This window comes from Alligator mississippiensis, chromosome 2, assembly GCF_030867095.1.
Source record: "Alligator mississippiensis isolate rAllMis1 chromosome 2, rAllMis1, whole genome shotgun sequence".
NCBI lineage: Eukaryota > Metazoa > Chordata > Crocodylia > Alligatoridae > Alligator > Alligator mississippiensis.
The window spans coordinates 119,274,371-119,301,453 of NC_081825.1; the positions used below are offsets into that span (position 1 = coordinate 119,274,371).

Here is a 27,083-nt window from a genome sequence, read left to right on the forward strand (position 1 = left end):
GGCAGGACAAAGCCCCTCTCAATGGTTACCTGATTGGATAGGTTCCACCAATCACAATGGAGATTCTCCAAGCCTGAATGCGCTGGGCTGTGTTTGGTAAGTTTGCCACATAAGCACTGTAAATGTAGCAATGTTTACATTTTTTCACATTATAATTTTAGTAGACATGCTATTTTAATTGCAGTTGTGCTTTCCTTTGTTTTAAAGAAAAGTTGCTTCCTGAGAAAATGATGCATATTCCCACATAGAAGAGGTAATTCCTGTAGGGATCAATCAACTTAAGTGTGTCTTCTAGTGAAACTATCCCACTACAAGGGGAACATTTTAACTGCTGTTTTTTGTTTTTGTTTTAAAATACTGTATATACATATATGTCCTCATTTTTCTGTGTTTTTGACATTCATTGCCAGGAAACTACATTCCTTCTAGCATTGGGAAAATTAAGAAAATCAATTTTAAAAATAAAGGAGTCAATCAGTAATGTAACTTTGCTTTGTGCAAATGTAATACAATCTTTAATGTAACTTTGCTTTTCCAAATATCCTTGTAGCTTCAGCTCATTCATGAAGATTTCCTAGTGAGTTTCTCTCTGCAATGAAACAATCTAGAGATTTCAGTCTATGCCTTAACAGATGAAACTTCTTCATGCCACAAGATCTGAGAATATCCTTTATCTCCTTACAAAAGGAAAATTGTAGATTGCATCTTCCATTTTAGTAATTGTAGTAAAGGTTATTTGGGGAATGCCAGGGGGGGCCCACAGGCTTTTTCCAATAATTAAACAGAGATGATAAGGAAAACTTCTCTTTCCTGTGCTCACCAGTGTCCATCAGCCACTAGAGTTCTGGTCCTCTGGAGTTGATACCAAAACTACCATGGTTGTCAATGGGAACAGCCTCACAACTCCTCAACAAGATTGACTGTGCATCTTTCAGTCATAAAGCAGATTTGGTTAAAAAGCAAGGTGAAAAAAGGATGACTGTTGCAGCACGGTCAGCTTCCTGAGGAATAGAAATCAGGCTCTGAGTTTGGACAAGCGTTTATCTTCAGCTTGGAAGGCTGCCATGTTTTTACATGGATGGATGGATGGATATATAATATGCTACAACTGAATTAGATGATCCAAAAAACCCTCCTGCATTGTGAAAGATGCACTTTACAAATCAGACTTAATTAACTTGTGAATTGCTTAAGCTTTTTTTGTTTTTAAAGCAGGAGTTTTCTCTATTAAGAGCCAGATATGAAGTGAGGGGTGAGCTACTACGAGAAATGGTGTGACTCATTAAGAAACAACAGCTGAGTTTTATTTTTAACATGGTCCCTGAGCTGACTTGTTAAAATAAGGGTTACAAATTACCTTTTGTCCTTACTGATCACAAAGATGGCAGGTGAACAGTCACACACAGATAGCCCAGAGAATGACTTAGGAATGTCTGTACAAGTGCACATTTGACCATGCAATTTTATATGGGCTTGCAGTGAAACAGGCCCCTGTCCTAATTTTTCTGCTTCCTTCTCTTGCCAGCAGTTTCCATTGTTTTCCTGCTGAAAACCGGGCCTTCTAATATTAGTCAATTTGGTCATGGCTAGAGGTTCATAACAAACTCTCAACTTTCAAATGAACAGTAGAAAATCTACATTTTGATGCTAAAATGATTATATTAAATCTGTCTTGCTGCAGAGTTATTTCAAAGAGTTGTGTTTATAGCGAAATCTCTGAGAAAATGCTGTGTATTTAGTAAACTGGTTGTAGTTGTGGGTGTCGTTGCAAGCCTCACACAGTAGATGGCACTACGGTTGCATAGCGAAAAATTAATTTCTCTTTTAGACCACTGGAAAAACCCTCCTCTTTCTTTAGTTTCTGGGCCTAGATGTAACTAAGGGCTCTTAAACAGTGATAAAATTCTCTTGTGTATGTTTAATACAAATTGATACCCAAGTGGTTTCAGAATTAGGAAGAAATTCCAGCTGCTTTTGTTTGACTCTGTAATGGTCTGTCAATGGACTTTGCTTTACTCTGGGAACTAACAGGATTCTGGACCTGTAACTACAACTCTTAATTAAGGTTACCTACATATGAGAAAATATAAGTCTCTTCAACATCAAGTCCTCGTCTCTGTACAGGGGCATAACCTTTGCTGCCTTCTTTAGCCAAAAATACCTGGTATTTAGAGTTGGATAAAAATGCCAAAATTACGTTACTGAAAATTGTTGGAGGGCAAAAGCCTGTGCTCATTTTAAACTAGGGAATTAGACTTGATGGGTGATAACTGAACAAATACATGAACAAAATAATCAAATCAGTTGAGCAAAAATATCAAATAAATCTTAAGTACCTTTCTCTTCAGGACAGGACAGCTCCCTGACTGTTTCCGTTTAGCTGATCACTATTTTCCTGAGTTTTCAAAGTAGCATGGATAAACAGTACACTTATTTCGGTCACTCTCCCTCCTAAGCAAAACACTTAAATATAATTGGTAGTACCTGGAAAGAAAGTAGTTAAATGATTCTTTAAAAAAAAAGTTTGAATATTTTTCCTTGAAACTTCTTTGCCTTACTGTAAACTTCTGCATTGCCAGTATGTACTAATGGAAACAGAGGTGTGTCTGCTCTTACACACCCCAGCCTGAGAATCAGGGTTAGAAAACCTCATTGAGGTTTGAGAGATGTTTATATTGACTTAATAGCATTTCTGGAAGTTCCTAGCTCTGTGGCAACAGTAGAATTTTGATTTAGGTGGCCTCAAACAGAAATAAGTTTTTATAATAGATCCATAGAGATTCATTAAAACATGTCTTATCCAAACTTAGCAATGGCCCCTCGGGGCTGCAGACACTATCAAAGTTGTGAAAAAATCACTCGAGGGAGGAAACTAATTTTGGTAGCTACTCAAAACTAGCAATAAAATTATTTTCTCACCATGGCAAAATAAGTTACGGAGTTCTACAGCAAATGGCCACATTAATTCCCAAGTTACATTCCCACAGTACTGCTAAACCACGGACACTTTGCTGAAGCTAGCAATTTCCAGTGATAAGCCCTTATAAACTGCATCTAGTCATAAAAAGCATATTGCCAAAAGACACAGTTTATTACAATAATGCATATGGAAAGCTCTTACATAAACAAGCTAGTTCTTTCAATGCAGTAGTGATATGAATAGAAAATTAAAATCCTGGGTATTCAGGACCATTTAAACAATAGTAAACATTGGATGTGTATCATTATATGATCTGAACCATGCAAAGATCTCAAAAGTATTTGATAAATATTCACTAAACACCTATGTTAAATATATGGGGTTACAGGCACAAGCATTCGATAAATGAACTAACAGTAAAATAGAATTCTGGCATCTCAGAATAACCCTTGCACTAACCAGAAGTAAACTCTCTAACTTACTTTTTTGGTATTAAACATGTTCTTTTTATTAATAAAATAGCAAACCTACCAATAGAAATACCACATTTAACTATAAACAGTAGGAAACATAGTTGATTGCTATATTCCCAAGTTTTCAGAACTATGGATAAATGATGTACTTTTTTCTATTCATGTAGCTATTTAATCTTTTGGCTACTTCCAGTAGTCTCAAGTGCACTGAAATAAATGAAAGTAGGGATTTTTGTGTGCCAGTAACACTGGAGAAAGATAACTGAACTATAGTATGGTTAGGCCAGCCTTCACAATGCCCTCTGATGGCCCACTTTGGGCACCACTCATCCTGCGTGAATTTTCTTCCAGGTCGAAAGCTAAACTTAATGAAGTTAAGATGTTCTACTTGCTGTACATGTCTAATCACCTTTTTATTAGGGCTTCTGGTTACAGCATGTCTGAGCCTGTCAGCTTCTTGCCACTTTTTTGGTTAGTTTTGATCCCTGCAGAGGATTACTGTATTTCCTTGAATCTAAGACAATTTACCATGATGGGGGGAACAACTCATCTTGGATTTTAATACCAGGGCAGGGACCGGAGCTGCTGCCTCCTCTGCTGCTACCTGTTTGGGGCCAGGTGGCTTGCATGATGAGGGGAAGGGTCACACAGCAGGGGCAGTGTCGAGGAGACCACATGATGTAGGGATGGGGGAGCACAGGAATAGTGTGGTGCCGAGTTGGGAGAAGAGGGGAGACTGTACAGGGCAGGGGGGGAAGCATGGGGGACACTGCGCAGCAGTCTACGGTTGCTGCCACCACCACCGGAGCTGTAGCTGGAACTGCTGCAGGGTAAGTAGTGGCAAGTGGGGCCAAGTGAATGGATGAGAGAGAGACCGGCAATAGTGGAGCAAGTCAGGAGAGGGAAAGTGAAAGGGACAAGGAGTGGGGGTGAAGTCACTTGTCCCTGCAGCTGCTTTCCCTGCTGCTTACCTCCCTGCTATTCCTTCCCTCCCCCCTCCCCCCTACAGCAGTGGTGGGGGACAATTTTAAGATGACCCTCCAATAAGTGGTGCAAACACCTACTCTGGTAATTTTCAAACAATGTCTGGATGCTCACCTTGCTGGGGGTCATCTGACCCCAGCAGTCTTTCCTGCCCAGTGCAGGGAGGGCTAGACCTAATGATCTTGTCAGGTCCCATCCAGCCCCTAATATCTATGAATCTATTCATTCAATTCTATGCGTGGAAGATTATAACAAACTTGTCCTTTTCTGTCTTAAATTCAGAGTCATCTTGGAATTGGTTATATAAGGTATCTGTTCCAGTACTTGGTTAGATTTGGCCCTTCTACTCAGGGTTTGCTCTTCTAGTTGGCACCCATCTGGACTACCTAGTTCTGGCTTACCTTCCCTGAGACAGACTCTGTCAGGTAGTGTACACCTGTTTTTTTTTCTCTCCCCACCCAATGAGTATATTTAGAGAGGAACATGGACTCACAATGTGTTTTCCTTTGTTAAAACCAGGGCTCCCAGCTGTAGCAAGTTGTCTTAATGCTTGTACCAACAGGTTCCTGGTAACAAATCTCTTTAACTGGGTCAGGGCTGCCTTCCCACAAGGAGGTCCAGCAGACCATAATTTTCAGTTAGCTATTTGCCCCCACCAGGCTGTCTCACACTTCATGTAAATTGCCAGGTTTCCCAATTAGCCCTCAAGTGAACTGTAGTCCTCCCCCCTTAACACCTCCTTTTAGACCTGTCACATAGCACACACATGGCAGGGAGTAACTGAAACTCATGAACTCCTTTCTGGCTGGTATGTGATTTTTTGTTTTGTGGTTTTTTTTGTATATCTCATCACATGTAGAGGTACATGGGGGTCCTTTTAGCTCAGAGGCTAATAAATTTATTGAATATATGAGTATAGGTATATACTGCTACTTATTAATCTGCAAACATATTTACTATCTACTAAATCCAGCATTATAACAGCATAAATCATCTTTTAAATTATCTTAAGTAAATTGATCAGGGAACAAATGTTAAATGCAGGACTAGGAAAAAGTTAGGAATTAAAACAATGCTTAATTTCCTCACCCTTATTCATCAACAATATGCTTTTGACATATTAATTAGCCATCATCATTGCAAATTTACTCTTAGCAATAATACACTAGAAAAGAGAGCACAGCAAAAGAACAAGAGAGGATTAGGACTATTTTTGTCTTGGTATAGTCCCACCAGACTAGAGCCTCAGTCCATGCTAATGTTTAATAGTGGTGTTTCTGGCCCCAAATTCAATACCAACTCAAAGGATAGCATTGATTCAGAGAAAGTGAAAATAAATATGTTTCCCCAGTATTATTATGGGACTCTGGAAGAAAAGTGCCTTTTCTGCATTTAATTTGTTAACACACAAAGATGAGCAAATATGATAAAATGATGTGATTGAATACAAAATGTTACTTTCACTGTACTAGCTAATGCATTCGTTTAAGCAATGCATAGCAGATGCAGTACATTTGTAGAGTCAAATCTCTATTGCAAATTTGCCTTTGCTACAATTGACTAATTTTAATGTAGACACTCCTACCCAACTGCTAATGAATTCTAGTCCGTAAGAACAATTGTGTATCTGTGCCTAGACCCTGAGCTCCTTTTCTGCTTACAAAAAAGTTGTCCCAAGTTGTCACTTGGGAAGGTGACACAAGCCAGCAGAGATGGTGATTCTTTAGCTAAAGTCCATGATGTGTGTCTGGTGACATTGTGGGTGCATCCACACATGCAAGCACGTGCGCTTGCAGCAGCTCAAATAGAAGCAGTGCAAATTTGAGCTGGGGCTTTTTGCTTCACTTCAGCACACGTACTCAGACATGCACTTTGTTGTGGAGCAAACTGTGCCACATGGGGCAAAATAACCCTGCCTGGCTCCTCCCTGATCTTCAGCCAGGGCGAGCTAGAGCTCAGGACCAGCACCTGTGCTGTCCCCAGCAGTATAAAAAGCTGCCCTGGCAAATAGCTCAGGGCTACTCACTCTCAGGAGTTTCTGGGGCCCAGCCAATTGGTACCTGGGGACACTACCCCTTGTGTCAGCTGGACTGCTGAAGCAGCCCTGAGAGTTCTTTGCACCCTCTACCCACTGCAGCAGTCTGGCAGTGGGGGCTGCTGCCTGGCTGTGACCTGCTGTGCACCTGCCAGACTTGGATGGGGACTTTAGAACCAGTAGAGGCATCTGCCCCTCTGGGCCAGCTGCCAGTGGACTGCGGTTGCAGGGTTGGCCTTTGTGTGGCACTACTGCCATTTGTGTCCCCTGCCCGGCCATCTGGGCAGCTATCACCCGGAAGATGTTCCGGATGTGGTGGCCTGCTTTGAACTGTCAAAGCATGTCCTCTTAGCCCTACTTGTCCAGGAGGTCAGCCACAGCCAGCTGGGTCCAAGGTGCCAGCTCTGAGCAGGCAGGGTTCTGCCACTGGCCTCCCTAGCAGGAATTCTGATGTTCCCTATTGGAAAATTGAAAGATCCCTGATTTTAAAAAAGCCCAAAGTCACTCTCTAAAATACACCCAAATCCATGTTCCTCCACAAGTAAAACAAAAGACCACTATAAAGAGAGAGAGCAAGACAGAGACAGTGATCATTTGGACAATGTTTTATTGATACATCTTACATTGTTAAAGCAAGTCTCTTATCATAATAATAAAGTGAACTCTAAATACATGTTTCATGAATACATGTTTTGCTGCACTCCTACAGGATTTAGCCCCCAACAGGGGGTTCAACCCTCAAACAAGGGGTATGGACCCCCAACAGGGGGTTCAGCACCACAACAGGGGATTCAGCCCCTACACAAGGGATATGGTCCCTCCAATGGGGTCCAAATGACCCCCACAGGGGTTACCACCCCCTTTGCAAGACCCACTTGGCCCCATCCCCCACCAATTGCTGCAGCCCCCCCAGTGGCTGCCCCACCCCTCGCTCCCCCAGACCCCCTAATGGCTGCCCCACCCAGTCTCACCCCCCCAAATTGCACCCCCAGGCCCCCATGGCTACCCCCACAACCCCAGGCACCATCACTTAAAAAAAAACAACAGAAAAAAACTAGAAAAAAATGGGGGGAAAAAAGCTTCTGCTTACCTTTGAAGCAGGGGTGGGGGGGCTCCAGAGCCTCCTGGCAGAGCCCCCTGGGGCAGTGGGGGGCAGCAGGGCCTGGGCTGGGGCTGCTGGGTCTGTCACTCTGCCCCACACTGTGCGGGCGGGGCCCCAGTCAGCCGGATGCAGCCAGACTGGATGTAAGTGCCGGGGGGGTTGTGGTTTTTTAAGCTATGGGGTGGGGGGGAAGGGATGGGGGGCCTTGGGAGGATGGGGCTGGCCAGGGCAGGGGTCGGGGGCCTCGGGGGGGCTGGCAGGGGGAGGGGTCAGCCCCAGCAGGGGTCAGGGGGGCTTGGGGGGCCTGGCAGGGGTTGGGGGGCTGCGGGAGTGGGCAGGGCCGGCGGAGGTCCCCCCCACAGTCCCCTCCCCCTTCCCTACTTCTCCAGCCCCGCGACCCCTTACTCACTGGCACCGGAGCCCTGGTGCTGAACACACTGCCTGGCCGGCCACATGTTTCATTAACAGGGTGAGGGGCAACCATAGAGACGCTCTGGCAGCCAGAGCATCTCTATGGAGGACTCAGACTCTGGTTGTCTCAGGGCATAGTCAGGGACCGCTTTTTTTATACTTTGCGTTTTTTAGACCCTTGGATATCTAGGTGTCAAATTTTCTCCCTGCGCTGCAAGTTTGCAGCTCGGGGAACATTTTTTTTTGTTCCTGCATGTGCCTGTTGCCCCATCTCAAAGGGGTTTGAGGTGGGGCAAGAGGCACATGCACGCTCATGTGGACATGCCCTGTGTGGCACATCTCAGAAAGTCTCTTCATAGAATAATTCTTTACAGCTCTTTTTTGTGTGCGTCTTACAGAAAGCTACCTGGTATATTTTAAGTGTCATGTCCAGGCTAAAGCTTTTCATACCTTGTCTCTGTTTAAGAACAGGCATTCTCTGTTACGGCAATATATGGAGTGAGATATGCTGGCTTCGTTTGTTTTTTAGCATCTGTTAAGGATATAGCAGATTTGAAAGATGATAGAGCGCTTCCTTATAGTGGCTTTAAAGGAAATTGCCAGGGTTTATTGTTGCTTTCAGATTCTCATTCAGCACAATTTTTAGAACTATGACTTTCTAGGAGCTAAAATCTCCAGGTTCAGGTTTCTAGAATTAGCAAGTATAGAGTAACATCCAAGGAGTGAAACACCATGCTTATTAACATACATAAATTACATACAGTTCTGACTGCTGTACAAAGTCAACTGTCGTTTATGTTATGATCGAATACCATTGGGCAGTACATCATCCCACTGCATTTGAGTGTCATTGGCTATAAATAGGTATTACATTTATTCTAAGAGAAAACATTTTATCCCAGGACAGTGCAATCATTCAGATGTCCATGTTCTTTGTCCTGGGACAAATCCTAAAAAGGATAGGAAGTGGTAACAGTTAGTCCTGGAACATCATAAAGTGCATCTGAATATTTGTGCCAAGATTGAATCAGTGGCAGAAAAGCAGCACTGCATTCATCTGCTCACTAAACCCTGATTGGAAAGGAAGTGCATGTGCATGCTAATCCTGGGGCTTTTCTGTTCCAAAACAAATAGAAACATAACTTGCCCTGGGACAAATGCAACATCTCTTCCTAGCCAGGTCATCAATGCATTCTACCATGAACATTTTTAACCAATGCAATAGATCCAAGATAATAGAGCTGCTGACATTTCCCTAGAAATCCTGTAGGGAAAAATGAATAATTGGATTCCAACTTGCTTACTTTTAAAGATGAAGATCTGGTCAATAATTTTCAAATATAAGATTTTTGAAAATTAAAAATAATCTTTTATTTTTAATACATTAATTAACATTTTAACACCTTTTCCATGAGCACAGAAGTGGTTAACTGTGCTAGTCTGAAGTCAAGCAGAAAGGAGGGCAAGGTACCCCTTAGGCAGGTACAGACATTCAAAAAGCCTAAGGTTGAATTGATCTAAGTTACACAGTTTTCTGTAAATGGCGTAGTTTAGATCAGTACTGACTGGTTCAGAGAGGTGTGAGCTTTCATGGTCCTTGCTGGACCTGGTCCTGGTCCTGGCCATGGGGGATGACCTGGTGAGGGGACTGCAGGTCCTTGACTACCTGGGCAATAGTGATCATCACCAGCTGGATTTCACTATCCAACGTAGGGTGTCAAGGGTTTACACCAAGGCTAAAGCCCTTGACTTCAGAAGGGCCAACTTCAGTGAGCTTAGGAGACTAGTGGAGGAGGCACTGAGGGCCCAGAAAGTAGAGGAGATGGGAGTCCACGAAGGATGGTCGTACCTTAAGGGGGCGATCCTCCAGGCCCAAAGGATAACAGTCCCTTAGAGAAGCAAGGGGGGTAAGAGTGCTCAGAAACCCCCTTGGCTCAGCAAAGGCATTCAGCAGTGCCTGAGGACTAAAAGGTAGACATACAACCAGTGGAAGGGAGGAGCTATCACCAAGGAGGAGTACTCCTCCTCAGCCCAGGAGTGTAGGAGGGCTGTTAGGAAGGCCAAGGTAGAGATGGAACTCAGGCTAGCGTCCAGGATTAAGGACAACAAAAAGTCGTTTTTCAAGTACATTGGAAGCAAGAAGAGAGCACCACGCAATGTAGGGCCCCTGCAAGACGCAAACGGTAACAAGAAAGCTGATATTTTTAACAGTTTCTTTGCCTCTGTTTTCTCGAACAGGGACTGGGATATCCCACCTACCAGAGGTAGGGACAATCTTGGGGATAGCTCTGTCGGGCCTTCAGTCAGTGCAGATGTAGTTAGGGATCTTCTGGAAGGGCTAGACATTTTTAAAGCCACAGGTCCAGATGCCCTCCACCCAAGGGTGTTGAGGGAGCTGGCAGGGGTCATCGCGGAGCCCTTGGCCCAGCTGTATGAGCATTTGTGGTAATCTGGCCAGGTGCCAGGGGATTGGAAACTGGCTAATGTCCCAATTTTCAAGAAAGGGAGGAAGGAGGACTCAAGTAACTATAGGCCTGTAAGCCTCACCTCGGTGCTTGGGAAGATCTTGGAGAGAATCATCAAGGAGCACATCTGTGTGGGGCCTGCAGGGAAGATCATGCTCGGGGGCAATCAGCATGAGTTCATCAAAGGCAGGTCCTGCCTGACCAACCTGATTGCCTTTTATGACCAAGTAACTAAATCTTTGGATGATGGTGTTGTTGTGGACGTAGTCTTTCTAGACTTTAAGAAGGCCTTTGACACTGTCTCTCACCCCATCCTCATCAATAAATTAAGTGACTGTGGCATTGATGCCTACACAGTTGGATGGGTAAAAAATTGACTGATGGGGCGCACCCAGAGAGTAGTGGTGGACGGGTTGTACTCAAGCTGGAGAGATGTGAGCCGTGGGGTACCCCAGGGCTCAGTCCTCGGGCCCGCACTGTTTAACATCTTCATCAGTGACTTGGACGAGGGGGTGGAAAGCACACTGTCCAAGTTTGCTGATGACACTAAGATGTGGGGGGGAGGTGGACACACTTGAAGGGAGAGAGAAGCTGCAACTAGATTTAGACAGACTACAAAAGTGGGCAGATGAGAATAGGATGGGATTCAACATAGACAAATGCAGGGTGCTGCACCTTGGGAGAAGGAATCCACAGCATACATACAGGCTGGGGAGTTCCCTCCTTGAAAGACAGAGGCAGAAGGGGATCTTGGAGTCATTATTGACTCCAAGATGAACATGAGCTGTCAATGCCAGACCGCAGCCAGCAAGGCCAGCCATACCTTGCCGTGCATCTCAAGCCAGTCCAGAGAGGTGATACTCCCCCTCTATGCGACTTTGGTCAGGCCGCAGTTGGAGTACTGCGTCCAGTTCTGGGTGCCGCACTTCAAAAGGGATGTGGCCAGCCTGGAGAGGGTTCAGAGGAGGGCCACCCGCTTGGTGAGAGGGCAGCAGGACAGGCCCTACGAGGAGAGACTGAGGGACTTGAACCTGTTCAGCCTCAGCAAGAGGAGGCTGAGGGGGACCTGGTGGCTGCCTACAAACTCATCAGGGGAGATCAACAGCAAATAGGTAGAGCCATTTTCTCCCCAGCACCACCTGGGGTGTCAAGGAACAATGGTCAAAAGCCGATGGAGTATAGGTTTAGGTTAGAGATCAGAAGGCAATATTTTACAGTTAGGGTGGCCAAAATCTGGAACCAACTTTCCAGAGAAGGTGTCCTTGCCCCTACCTTGGGCAAATTCAGGAGGAGGTTGGATGATCAGCTGTCTGGGGTCTTGTGAACCCAGCATTCATTCCTGCCTGTGGCAGGGGGTCACGCTAGATGGTCTGTTCAGGTCCCTCCTGACCCTAGCTACTATGAAACAACAATCTCATTTGTCAGAGGCTGTGCTTCATTAGCATCTGATGAAATAAGTTGTCACCCTGCCTACTTTTTGATCATTATAACGCATTTTTCTGATACTTTGAATAAAACTTAACTTATTTTAATATTGTTTTATTTTAGGCTTGTTGATTTTATATAGCTTTGTCTTACCTTTTCCTTTTACAATAATTTTTTATGTTGCTGTTTAAATGACAACGAGGAGAAGGGAAGGGGAGAAGGGGGGAAATTGCAAATGAAAAACAAAATAAATTGTTTCCAATCCAGCTGGATTAGAGTAAATTCAGTCCCGTCCTGTCCCCCCTCCCCCCCCCCACTGCTTTTCCCCCCAACATGGGTTTCTTTTTATTGATCAGCTCTTTTTAAAAGCTTGTCTCAATTATAAAATCCCCAATCCTGCTGTCAGAAAACAGAAAAATGCTCAAAAAATCAGAAATGATCATTTGTATGCCACAGATAGCAAATCATCAGTGGGAAAACTTTGCCTTAATCAGATTTGTGCAGAGAATCTATTGACTTTCTTTTGTTCTTTCTGTTCAGCCAAGTACCTTTCCCCCGTAATATGACAAAGAACACAAAGCAAGTAGAGATGGTATGGCATTGTCACTTCAAACTGCTTCACAGACGTGGTTTTTAACAGGCTTCAAAGCACAGTGTTTCTGGTCAAGATTTTAATCTTAGCAAATGGTAGTTCAAACAGTACAAATAGAGTGGAAAAATAGATTTCAGATGATATACTAGAACTATCATCCAGGCTCAGAGTTTTGCCTTTGAAATAGCAAATACTTTACTAAATTAGTACATATAACATTATGCTATAATTGTGGTCAACCTTAAAAATACATTTGATGTGCACTGAGCACTTTTACATGATTTAGACATTAGACAGCTTTAAATAATGCTCAATATAGTCCTGGCTATTTCAGTCATGGAAAATTCTTTTCAGCAGTTCATTGGTTATACAAGAATTTTTCAATAGGTTAAAATCCCAGCTCCATAAGCACACATGTTTTTGGCTAGCCTTTATTTGTTTACCATTGCAGAGTGCATAACAGAGCGAACAAATTTCTTTGGATTTATTAAGCTTTGAAATATGTTTGAATTTAATGGTAATGACTAATATTGCTGCTTTGCCTTAATCAGATTTGTGTCATTTAACTTTTTTGCACTGCCAGAGAACTAAAAGACTGTTCAGTTGCTCTTTTTCCTTGAACCTTCTCTTTTAAGGGTTAAATTAATTTATAATGACATGCGTTTAAGGACACCAGTTAGATCAATGGTATGTGTGCAGGATCAGTTTAGATATGGGGCCACTGAAATCCCTGGGAACTTTACAATTGACATCAAAGGGCATGCCTAAATGCTATCCAAACCTACTGAAAGAAAGACTGTTCCTCCCCTGAGAGCTCCCAGTCCAAATTATAACACTGAATGGGACATGCAAGTGCATAAGGAGGAGAGAACAAAGTGATGATAATGCTAGCAATTGCATCCCCTTTGCAGAGAACCTTTGCCCAGGGATGACTTTACCTCAAGTGGTAGGTCCTGTATTGCTGTACACTTCCTACATGGTGAAGTTAAAGGGACTCAAGGGAATTAAGCGGTGTACCTTCCAGTTAGATAAATAGATAATTTATGATAGTGTGCATTTCAAAACTCTACATTACATCTTCACTTGGCAAAAAATAAATACATAAATAAATAAATATAATTATACACACACACCCAAACCTGATGCTATTAAAACTATAACTGAAGCAATGCCCATTTTCACTGTCATTAGAATCCTTAATTTAGCCCAATACATACAAATAGCAAAGCCCTACATGCATGTCGCATATATGATAAAGCACATCTCTTCCATACTCCCATGAAGAAAGCAGGATAATATTTTGCCTGAGTCACTTTAATATAAAATCAGGTGTGTGAAGCAACTTATTACATGGATACAAGCGAACCTTTTGTTTTACTGGGTGTGCTTTCCAAATTTCAGTGGCCTTTGCTTCTTCTATATTAATTAACAAAATTGTACTGTTCTTTGCTCATAAAAATAAAGCTTTAATAATATATTATTTAGAGCTCAAATTAAGAGGCCAGATTCTCCACTAGTCTTAGGAGACTTAGCTCCTTTGACCACAATGGAGATGAATTGGCTTACATAAACTGAGCATCTGTTTCACAATTCATACCAGAAGAAACATATTGACTTAATTCATTCCTGGCATAGATTGATTGGGCCCATTCTGATTATTTTTACATATTGTCTTTCTAATGAATGCTAACTTCTTCTTCAAAAGAAATTTGTTTTATAGCAAATTTTTTTCTCCCCCTAAGGTGCTTTTGAAGATGAACCCAAATGCTTTTTTTTAAACACAATTATGGACATCAACATCAATGTAAATCTGAAAAATGTGAATCCCAACCTGATGCTGCTTATATGTCCTTTTGGTTACACAACTCTTGTGCTGTAAACACATGGAAAATCACTTTCTTTAAAAAATGTCTGCCTCCATATTAATGACTCATATTAATACCCAACAGAAATAGCAAAAGAGAGGACTTAAGGAACAGTGAGGCTATGGCCAAATGTTCATGCTGGGGAGGAAGGGAGGTGGCATAGTAGATCTCTGGGATGCTGAAGGATCAAGAGCTCTCCTGCACTGCTATGTGCAACAGGACACACGTTGCATATCGTGCTACAAAACAGTGCTACAGAGAAGTACCTGTTTCAAATAGGAATGTTTCTCTAGCACTCGTGCTATTTTTGTAGTGCTACAGGAGACATGCACATCTGTCCTCTCAATTTTCATAGTGCCACAAAGGTAAGGTCTGAGAGCTTTTGAGAGGATCAATTGATATATTTTATAATATGGTATTTAAAAAGTATGTGAAAAATGCTATCCATAAGCAGATTTAGTATATTAAGTTGACTGTTTATGTCCAGTAGCAGGTGATATACTTGATTGTGTGTTCCAGCCAAATCTAATATACAGTCATATTTAATTTTTGCTTAACAGTCAGCTGACATCATATTTCCTTGTGAAAGTGTGAAGATAAGAAATGTATATTACATGAGTAATGTGACAGGAAGTTGGATCAGTAAGATGAACCTAATGTACAACTCACTGTAATGTCTGAGGACTTGTCTGAGTAGAGTTATTTGGAAAAAATCAAAACATTTTAGCATGCTTTTGCAAAAATGATTTACTGAAAAGTTTTAGTATGGCCTTTTCATTTCCTTCCCACCTTTCTTTTACCTTTTGGTATTCTGAGGGAATTGGATACAAGTGGCTGATACATATCTACTCCTACTAAAAGACAATGAAAATGTGAAACATTTAACTGCTATTTGTGTCTTTGAATAATTCCCCCTGCCATGGAAATTATGCCATGGGAAAAGGGAAGAGGAGGAGGAAAGTACAGGATGTGGGGAATAAGGAAACAAAAACATAAACTGGAAAGCTTTCAATTTTTTGTTGGGGAAGAAGTTTACTAATTTAAACTTTATAGTGAAATTTTCATATTTAAAGATGTTTTTTTAAATTTGGAGAATTTTGATCTGCTTTATTTCTGAACAAAGTTCTTGGAAGAAATAAAGGAATTTAATGTCTAACATACTCATTAACAGCTCCATTTATTTGATGCACAGGCACAGCTGTTAGCATTTCACTTGTGAGAGCTGCTAATATGCAGCAGATAGTGGCTTGTTTTATTCAGTACATTATTTTTAATATTTGCTGACCACAGATTTCTCTCTGTGCTGAAGTTAAATCTCAGAAGTAGTAAAATAATTTAACAACTTAATCTGCATATGAATGTGAATAGCCACTCCATAAAGTCTCCTATATAATATTCTGTTTGTTCGAGTCTTTGCTGGCATTGTATCAAAAGAGCCAAGATCTTAGTGGGGATAGAAAACTAACTTACCTCTACAAATAGGCTGTGGTCAGCTAAGATAGCGGTTGAGTCCCAGGTTCATTATAGAAATTTGGACTTCTGTTGTCCAAACTAAGCAAAAGGAAGGATTTCCACATTCAAGCCTATTTGTCCAGCATCTTTTGCAACAACTGGACACTCTCCAAAACTTTTTTGAGAAGTGCCAGTTCCATATTCATATGGAAATGCATTCCATGTGGTGAATATACCGTTTGTTTACTGTACAAAAGTGTTGCTCATGAGCTGTTTTATGTAAACCATATTGCATATTATTTAAAACATGCTGTTAGAAATGTCTAAGCGACTTCAGCAACAGACAGATTCAATTTTATTTAACATTTTCTTTGCTTTTACTCACTGGTTTTGGGGATCCTCCTTTTGGTATTACTGTAGTAAATATTTAGTAAAGAAAGGTAGATTATCCTATAATGTTAGTGCAGGGAGAGTTGTGTGAAGCCCTGCTTTATGTCCTTTGTTCTGACTATTCGCCCTGTATGATTATAGGATAATAGCAGTTTTAGAGAATTCAAAATTTTCCTTCTTCATGGGTATAAACTGACCTGAGATGAACAGGACAAGAGGGTCATAGCTTTGCGTGCCATACATCCATCCCTGGTGGAAGGCCACACACAGGAGAAGAGGCTCACTAGTTTGATACACTGTGGGCACATCTAAAAGAAGTTGTGCTGGCTCCTACCCTGGGGGTCTTTAAAAGGAGGCTGGATGAACATCTGGCCAGGTTCATTTGACCCCAGTACTCTTTCCTGCCACGTCAGGGGGTCGGACTAGACAATCTCCTCAGGTCCCTTCCGACCCTACCAACTATGAAACTATCTACATGAAATGCTACTACTCAGTTATTACTCTGCATTTATTTAGTCCTTGTATTAGCAAGCAAGAGAGTAGATGGCATGAGCTACGCAGCTGGTTGGTTATGCTGTGAGTTTGACCACAGAATATTCTGAACCTGAAATAGTAGGGAAGACCAGCCTTCATGGTCCTCATACAGCATCCTAAAAATATAAAAATGTGTACCAAGAGTGGCATGGGCAGCCTCTGTATGCGGCATGTGGTAGATCAGGAAGAGGACAGGCAACACAGATAGAGCAGAAAGCAGAGCAGCAGATGGGGCTAGAACTAGAACTGAATTTGCTCTAGTAAGTTGGACATTTTTTCAATTTTTTTTTTTGGAAAATGCTGGTTCATTAACACCAAAGCTGTTTGTGTGAATGTGCTGGTTTTGACTAAGATTTAGTCAGTAAAAGTTTCTCAGACCCCTAGAGTCACATGTGCAAGTGGGAGCCCCAGGTTCAAGTCCCTGTTCCAAGGAGAACTTAATTACTTATGCAAAGTAGAACAGTCCATGATAGAAAGACTGAGACACCCACCCCAGAAAAGGCAATAGCTTTGTAGTCATGGCATTCCCTTTGGCCTTGGGAAATTGTCAGGGCAAAATTTCAAATCTCTGAATCCCAGCTGAGTGCCCTAAGCATCAGACTGTTTGCTAGAAAGGTTCGGGGAGATGTCTATCTCCCCTTTCTTCCCTTCTCATTTTGAAAGAAATTCTATCCTGGACCTGAGAAAATGTTCACAATCAGTGGCATATTTCTGAAAAGTTTTGGTTTAGCAAATCCATGTTTTCTAACAAAGTTATCAAAAAATTCCTGGCTAGTTCTGTTGTTGAGTCTCGGGGAGAAGGGAGGGGACACTTTCTAAGGAAAGATATGTGGCAGAAAATAAGTCACCCTGGGAAAACTTTACAACTACTACAAACTTACCAGTCTCTTCTTGTACAGAAGAAAGTATTTTATGGCTGTGTCCAAACAGTACACTTATCATGTCCAGCAGGAGCGCCAGGATGCTACATGCAAATTGCCTCTGAAACTGTAAGCAACAAAGTCATGCCTGGACTAATTAAAATATCACTCAGCAAAGCTAATTAGCCCACCTGATATTCCATATCAGTGCAGCTACATTGTTTCTAATGTAGGAGGCAACATGTGCAGAGCAGTCAAATGCAATTTAGTACTGCTGCTATGCATAGTATATTTATCATATGGATGTGTGTATGTGTGCATGCACGCACACACATGCACACACGTGCACACACACAGTAAGAAAGCCAGAGATTTCCAACAAATCAAATAAATATAATTGAGTGACTTTGAAATGTGAGCAGTAGTAACTACTAAAAAGCTGATAAATCTGACCTCTCTCTCACCATCCTTGTGAGATGGTAAAGAACCCAGCAAATTTTATATCTGCTGTGTGTGTGTGTGCATGCACTTTCTTTGCTGTCTCAGAAGGCTGGTGAGAGAGAGAGGACAGCTTTACTAGCTTTTTAGTACCTACTACTGCTTACATTTCAGTCTCTCAATTATATTTATCTGATTTGTTGGATATTTCTGGCTTTCTTACTCTTGTACTCTTTTCTTATCTATCTTTTGAACTTCCCACCCACACACATTCTGTGGAATTGGTTGGTTGGTCTTTTTTTTTGTTTAGTGTTTATTTTGATAGTCTTGATTCTCTTTTAATTTCCCTTTGCCCCCCATGCCCTTTCCTTTCTTTTTAACTTACTCATCTCATTCCCTGGAATAAAACATTTATCCTTATCTATTAGCTCTTGATATTACTGTACTCTGAAACGTCTTGGAGGTCATAGGGCTTGTCTGTTAGAGTATACACCCAGGTATTAGGTGGAAGCACCAAGCATAAAGAACTCAAGGGTGTGATATTCATGAGGTGGATCACTGAGCATGCAGAAAGTAGAATAAGGAGGTCTGCCACATCTGGTGCTGGGACTGCCTCACAAGCAGCTCATAGGCTAATCAGGCAATGAAAAGTGGCTCCAGAAATGTTGAACAAGTCAGACCTAGTCTGACTTAATAGCAGTTAAGATTTCATGGGCATATTCATAGTCATTGAACAACTGTTCCCAAATTTTATGTAGAAAAATAACATTTTAATTTAAAACATCCTCATGGAGTATTGCCAGTCCAGAGTCACCCCCTCAACTCTAATTTCCCAGTTGTATAGCTCAACAATGAGTCAGCTCTCCAAATTCATGCTGAACCCAACAGTCCTCTGACTTGTGCAGTCCTGTCAGCTCAAAAGCACAGGACAAAGTAGATTGCCATACCTTTATCATAGCCTTGCCTCCTCCTACAACAAGGGAAGTAGAAAGTAATGGTACATGCTCTGGGGGAGCAGCTCCAAAGCCACTCTAATTAAAATGCCATAGCAGCTTGTGTATCAGTGTTCCCATGCTACAAAACAGCAGCGATGGCATTTAACTAAAGCTTGTTTGACAAGCTTTAGTTAAAGTGCCCCTGCTGTCATTTTGAAGTGCAGAGATGCTGATACATGAGACGTGGGGGCTGGCTGGAGTACGCTAATTACCACGCTCCATCAGACTCGCTTAATTGAGTCTGCTCCAATGTGGTTTAATTACAGCACATCAGAGCAGCCTTCTACCACATCTATAGGCACTGTAGTTCTAAATTAAGTACAAATCCCAAATTAAAATAATACTAGTACTCTGCTTTCTACCACATATTCCTTCTGAGGGTCTTGGTGCTTTATAAACATTACTTTTGGTAATTATCTTACTCTTCTAATTATTATTATCTTCCTTGAACTGAGGTGCAGAAAGGTCATATGACATGCCCAAGATGACACAGGACTTCAGTGTTAGAACCAGGAACTGAATTTCAAACTCTCAGTTCTGTGCTCTGACCATTCAAATTGTCTCTGTGAAACTGCTGTAAACTGATTTCTTGAACCAAAGCTCTTTGAAACCATCACTCAGCTGTGTAGTTACCTAATTACTAAAAGTCCTAGTTGTGGGGGCCTGTTCTTAAACTTCAGACATCCCACACTGACACAGCCTACGGATGAAGCTTCCTACATAGATCGTAACCTTCCTCCCACCTTCACTGTACGTGGGAGTTTGTAATTACTGTTTCTAGTAAAGATAAAAATGACCCACATACTTACTGAAAGCTGCAGACACTCTTCCATGACTCATGTATTCAAGCCCATATATTGGGTAATAAAAAAATTTCTTTGTACATCTACTTCTCTATCTTACGCAATAGCTGAAATGAAACCCATATCGGTGCCAGAATATTTTTTGGCGTATGAAATACTTAGCTGAAGAACCATGTTTCTTTTTCTGCCAGAAAGTAAGGTGGGATGAAGACATCAGGGAGACCCTCTCTTACCTGTGCCCTGGCAGAGACAGTAATCAGTCACATGGGTTACGTAGGTTTTAGAATAAGGGTTGGAGGATAGAGAGTAGGTTTAGAAGAATAAACAAAATTCATATCACACAGCTGTGTTTCAAATAGAAGATGTCACTTCTGCTTTGTAAAGAGTTTGCCACTACAGAAAATATTAGGGGCTATACTAACCCATTTATTAGCTGTACATTTTTATGTAGTTAACCTGACTTTTACCAAAATAGGAAATCCCCTTCTTTAAACCACTTGTGATGAGTCACTACTGCTATTCAGCTTGAGCTAAAGGGGATTCTAGCTGCTAAATTGTACTATTGCTAAATATAATCCTGTTCTACTTTTTTGGTGTACTTCACAATCTTTTTTATGTTTGTAAGGTGAGCAAGCAATACCACCTAACTTAGATGCTAAGCTCTGGATAATATATGAATATTATTACTGTGAATAATACATAACTAAGAAATCCTAGTGGTTCAAATGCACAATCTTGAAATAAATATTATTTCCTTTATACTTAAAGCTCTGAATAAACATTAAGCATTACTAATAATAATAATCTGTTTAACCCCAAACAGAGGCACAGTGTTTAAAATAAATGTTTTTAATGTGCCTTATATCAGGGTGGGGCAATTTGCATGTCTTAAATCTCTCTTCTCATATTTCTTGCCTGTAAATCTGCCTATCATCACCTCTGCAATGCTGCCTGGCCTCTGCTCTTTTTGAGTTCTTTATCTATTGTTTTCTCTCACATGATTTATCACTGCAGTTCCCTTCTAAACTGTAACAGAATCAAATTCCAAATTTTGAATGTTTTGAGAAGTGGGAAGTTTTTGACCACCTCCAATGCCTGCTTTCTCATGCATTCAAAGAAGTATAGACTCCTCTGCTCATCAGAAAACATTTACTCCCCATTTCACTTTACCATTTCCTTCCTCATCTTCAAAGTTCTCCATGGACCTGCTGCAGACCTTTGGATCCTGCCCCCATTCATCTAGCAATTACTTTTTTCTTTGTTTGTTCAAATATTCTCCAAGCTGTTAATGCATAAAACACATCCACTGTTGCTTCTCATTTAGAAAAGCCTCCTTGCATGTTTTATTCCCTCAGTGACTTTTCCTTCATCTCTTTTCAAGGCTCATCTGGAAACTCAGTAGTTGGATACATTTTATTTTATGCCAGTAAGCTTTCAATAGTAGATGTCCAGGGATACAATTAAAGACTCGATGCACTGGGCCTCAAACACCTTGAGGCTATGTTGGTGGTTGCTGGAGGATCATGGGTTCGTTGAAAGCCCCGAGGTTATACCCTGAGTTTAAAGAGAATCCTACTACTGACTTTACAACATTGCTGCAAAGGAAGTAACTCATTAAAAGCCACAAAGTAGTACAACTTCCCATACCCATTTGACTAATTCTTTCTTTAAAAGAATATTTTTTTAAGCAAAAGAAAATTACTGAAGAAGAGGGGATTTCCTTAGCAAAAATAATTTTAAGGGGTTTGACTATGAACAAATGTAAAGTTTGATTTTTAACAGGTAAAAAATTATCTGTGCTGTTATAAAATACATAAAGCCATAAATGTTTTAGGACAGCACTACATTTAACTCTTTGGGCCCAAATATTCAAATGCATTTTGGTGCCTCAAGATGCAGATCGGTGCTTTTTGAGAAGTTCAAAAGTGCATAAACGTATTTATTCATTGAATTTTTTTTTTTTTTTTTTTTTAAGATCAGTGGCATCTGACTGACTAACTTGCTTGGATACGTCTGAGAATCCTGCAAGGTATTTTTCTGCATCTTGAGGCATTTCAATTACCTCTGAAAAACATCCTTCCTTGCATCTTAATGGTATCCTAGTTTTGAAAATAGAATTTAGGCCATTATGGCATACAGAAACTTTTGAACAGCATTTTTTTCTGTAGTGCAACCTTGATAGCTCCACTGGAATCCCCTGGGGATTTTGATAAGAGGATGTATAGATAAATGCCCAATAACATTTTTATCTTTAAAAAGGAAAAATCACTATTTTTCTTAATTGGTAAAATATTTAGTTTAAATAGAATCTCACCTTCCTTCTTGTACATTTCATTTCTACAAATCACTGTTAAATTTCTTTAAAATTATGCTGATCACAATTGGAATGTTTGCTTGAGAAGATGCTATTCAGAACTTAAGCGTGCTAAGGGGCTGATTATAAGATGACTTTATTTCCTATCATAACTTAATGTTGCCCTATACATCTTTGTATGTTGTCTGGTACACTGAATGATGGAAACTGCAATGGTTGAGAATAAGATTCTAATAAATACCTGGGTAATGGGTATATATCTAGTAGTGCATAAATAACTTGCAGGATTTAAATAACATTGTTTGTTAAGGTAGAAGAATTATGAAATTATCCTTAGTTATAGTCTTCTAATACTTCAAGTACTTAAAAAAAGTTTGCTTATCCAAAGAGCAACAAATGGTTTTTCCTTACAATATATATATCAAAATAATAATTTAAACAACCTTTTTACAGTTCTAAGTATTTTTACATTTTTCCTGATTGTTCCCTAATGCTTAAACACTACCTCTTTGTAGATTTTATGAGTGAAATATGAAGATCACATGGGTGCTGTTTCAATTAAATTAGGGTCTAAAAAGGTGGAAATAACAGCCCAAGATCAAGAGTTATTCCACTTTATAGTCCTTTTTGATGGAAACAGGAAACAACTTGAAGGTGCTTCTCTTGTCAACAAATGTACATGGGTACCTGAATTTCTCTATTTTTGACCTTTATGTTCAAGTGAAGTGGAAGAACTATACTGGAATTCTTATATAATTTAAACCTCCTTTAGATCAGACTTTGGGTCTGGCTTTTCACAAAGTTTGAGAGAGTACACCTCTGGTGTGAATATTAACAATACCACACAGATTCATAGACATTGTTCATATAGTCATATATTATACATTTGTAAAATGGGATTATCCTCAATTCAGAAAAAAGAAAACATAGATATTTTCTTTTTAATTTATAAAACAAATTAATCTTATGGTAATGTTAGCAGCTGTGAAAGGAAAGACTCTAAGAGCACATCTAGATGAGTGCACACGTGCAGGGGTGTGTGTTTGCCATAGCAAAAATAGCAGTGTTACAAATGTAATGTATGCAGATTGTTTTTTGCTGCTGAACATGCCCCTGCATGTGAGGTTTGGTGCTGGGCAAAATGCCCTGTGTCATGGAAACAGCTGTTTCCCCACTCCTCCCAGGAGCTGGGGGACCTGGAGGAGGGAAGACATTGGCTAGCAGCCAGAGCATCTCCCTGCAGGACCCAGCCTCTGTCTGCCAGCACATGCTCTTGAAGCATGCACCATGCCACTTCTTCTGCTGCTGCTATCGACACCACAATCTCCCAGTGTCAAATTTTAAGCACTGTGCTGCAAATTAGCAGAGTAGCCAACAATTGCATGTGTGCTGTGTGTAGTTTGTGGCACCTCAAACATCTTTGAGGCACCACAAAACTGCATGTGTGCACTCATCAGGATGTGCCCTAAAGGTCCTGCAAAGTCATCTGAAAACTTCAGCTCTTTATCTAAACTTCAATGAAGAAGCTGCCCTCCCTTAGCTTATTTTCTTGTCCTACTCACAGACAGCTCCTTTCTTGCTCCTATTCACCTACCTGTTCGTCCAGCAGCTATGATACTTCTTCCCTCAAGGTGTCCCCTCCATTCACAATACTTTCCCTTGTTTGATGGCACTTTCTGCCAGAGAACCCTCTTCTACTTTATTCAGCTCTGTGTGTTTACATCAGATGCTAGCACCTACTTTCCTTTTCTGTGCAGGCTTAGGGTGTGTACAAAAGTTGCTTTATTCACCATTTGAAGTGCTTTATTGATTTAACAGAAACGCACAGCTTTACAGCACTTTAAAATGGGCACAGCACTTTAAATTAACCCTTGATAAATGAGGCATTAAATTTGAAGTGCTGTATTTTACAGCACTTTAGCAACCTACAGCATTTTGAATAACTTCTGTATACTGGTTAAATTTCTGACTGGTAGAGAAGCCACAGGAGGTTGAAACGTGGCCTCTGCCCCCTTACCTGGAGGGTGCAGGGAGTCTCAGCTGTTGCTCCCACCAAACACTGCACTTCTGTCCACTGTAACTTTATAGTGCTATAAAAAGTGCTCTAAATTACAGCACTTTAAAACATACATGGAGCACTTATGTACATATCCTAGGTTTCAGTGTCCTTTATTCATGACAGAATATATAGAACTTGGGATAATAGTGGTAGCAGTGGCTGTGTCAGCCACTTACGGGCAAAATAATCTAGGGATTTCTACTCTATATAAATTTTAATAGGCTGCACATCACCTTCCAGCATTGCAAATAGCAAAATTTAATTTACCTCTGTCTTGTGTGTTCTTCAGGCCTCTTCCTAAGGGAAGATGCATGTACGATAAAAAAGTTTGTTTTGGTAGGGTGTGTTGCTTGCATATTTTCAGTAGGCCTGTGCGAAGTAACTAGTATTCTCTTTGGATATGGATTTGGGGGACAGTAATTCGATTTGGTGATTTTTATCACTGTCCTGAATCGATTCAGCTGAATCTAACTCAGCGATTCGGCTGCTGATGAATCAGCTGAATGTCTGAATCGCACAGGCCCCATCCCCCGCCCACTCTCCCAGCCCTAGCAATGGCTTTTCCGCCTGCCCCAGCTCCCGACTGTTTGGGAAAAAAAAAAATCCCTGACTCACTGGGTGCTACCAGGCAAGGGGGGCGATCCCCATCACCATGTGAGGGGCTCTGCATGAGCCCCCCACCCCCTGTCCCAGACACCCCCCCATGGCTGTCCTGCCCACCCCAGCTCCCATCCCTTTAAAAAAACCCCCAACAAACAAAGCCCCAACTCACCAGCTCCTGCCTAGTGGGGGGGGGGGAATCCCTGCGGCCCCACACTGCACAAGCCCCCAGAAGCCCCAAAGCCACTGCAGGAGCTGGTGAGTCTGGGGTGGGTTTTTTTTTGTTTTTTCCTAAAGGACCAGAGCTGGGGCAGGCAGGGCAGCCATGGGGGTGGGACTGGGACAGTGGGTTGGGGTCGGGGGGCTAATGGCAGAGTCCCCCCATTTGTTGAGGGGCAGCAGGGATCACCCCTCCCTCCCAGCAGCACCCGGTGAGTGAGGGCTTTTTTTTTTTTTAAAGGGCTAGGAGATGGGGCTAGGCAGGGCAGCCATGTGGGGGCTGGGGGAGCAGACAGGGGATGAGGCCTGGCAGGGGTCTCCCCATGGTCCCCTTCGCCCTTCTCCAGTTTCCCCTCTCCCACCCCCTACTTAGCAGTTCAGAGTCCAGGTCCAGCTCCCTGCTGCAGCAGGCAGGGAGTGCCTGAATTGCCAAAGCTCTCCGAATCTTTTCTAAATAGATTTGGAAAACTTTGAATTGATTTGGACTTTTTAATTGGTCCCCTGATTCAATTCAGATTTGGACATTCAGCCAGAGCATCAGGGCCAAATCTCCTCCAAATCGAATCAGCACCCACAGCTTCTCACAGCCCTAATTTTCAGGTATATATGTTGCTATGTATCTGCATTACAAAGGGCAAAGCAGTACACCTTTTACTTGGAACGAAAGAGAATTAGATTGCTGAGGGTCCCTGACTCACGGAAGAGCTTCTTCTGCAGTGTGAGACTTTTGTTTAAGAAAGTTCTCTTTCCCACACAGATAGTTCCTTTGTGCCAGAGAGATGTTGTAGTTAACCGTGCGTGTCATGTGAGAACTCTAGTCAATCTTTGAGGAGGCCTGTAGAGGAGGGAGGACAGGTTTGACAGGCTTGTGCTAGCCTGTGTTGTTCAGAAGGTATGCTGCAGTATTTTGTACTAGTTAAGGTTTCCAAAAAGCTGCAGGCATCCTACCTAGTTATACTGCATTGCAGGCATCTAGAAATTAAGTGACAAATATAAATTACCATAATGACAGCTAAAGCCAATCCATTACAAGATTATCATTAAAATAACAAAAACAAACAAATACTGTAGCACTTCTTTTCTAATCAATGTGTTCCTTATTTTTATATGGAGTTCTTCTAGGCATCTGTTTTGGCACAGAGAAAAATCAGAAAATGTACAATTTGTGGACCTGAAGAAAGTTTCTAAAACTGTGTGGTTAAAAAAAACATTCCATTTCAGATAGGGCTTCAGTGTTTGGAATTTGATTATTTTACAATTGGAATAGAACCTGAAAATGCTAATGTTTTCAGGGAGAGAAGCTAAAGCTCCAGGGCAGTCTCCTTAATGGGCTACTAAAGATCCTAAACAACTAGGGGTCACAAAAGTTATTGGCAAGTAGAGTACCAAAGGGGCAGAGAGTCTTAATGGGAGGAAGTCAGGCAGAATATCTTTAGGATTTAGTTGAAAATGAAAGGTTATTGGCAGAATGTTTAGTTTTCAGTGAATGGGCAAATTCTGATTGTGATGCACCTTGACCTCAGATTCAGTCAGCTGTGCCTTTGAGTCACATTCTCTCACCTTCAGGGATGCCCTTCAATCCCAAACCTCTCTCTGCCATCTGCTGGTTGACCACTGAGAACAGATTTAAATGCTCCAGAGGTCACATCCCTGATGGTATCTCAGCTTTTCCTGCCTCACCCAGGTCTTGCTAGCTCTTAGCAGAGGGAATTTTGCCAGCTAGAAGAATCACACCCTTATCTGGTCAGGTGCTTAGAAATAATAGATCCTCCCTTCCTTGGAAGAGGTCTGCCTGCATGGTTAAATATTCTGAGATCACTTTTACCACTGACAATAGTAAGCCATAAAAGATCACCAGAAGATTTATTAGCTTTTCATTAAAGATCAAACATACAAAATCAGCAACCCTATGTTGAGATACAGGCAAAGATATAAGAATAAACAAACAAAAGGAAATATCAGAACAATAATCTGATTTTAACCTACAATCTTAAACCTAAGAATGAAGCTCCTGCTCAGCTTAACAGGTTAGAAAGCAGCTCCTGCCTCTGACCTTCCTGTCACAGTTGCCTGCAACCTCTGTTCTTAGCAAAAACATTCAGTGCACTGCCTAAAGCAGGGTTGCTTAACCTCTGGCTCATGGGCCA

General features: G+C 41.5%; 1 protein-coding gene across 1 annotated transcript in view; it reads left to right on the forward strand.

The window, feature by feature from the left end:
- Positions 1-27,083, forward strand: part of TNIP3 (TNFAIP3 interacting protein 3) — a 139,156-nt gene continuing 112,073 nt past the window's right edge. The window contains exon 1 of the mRNA XM_059722089.1: positions 1-96. The gene's annotated coding sequence lies outside the window, so the exon portion shown is untranslated. The remainder of the gene's footprint in view (positions 97-27,083) is intronic.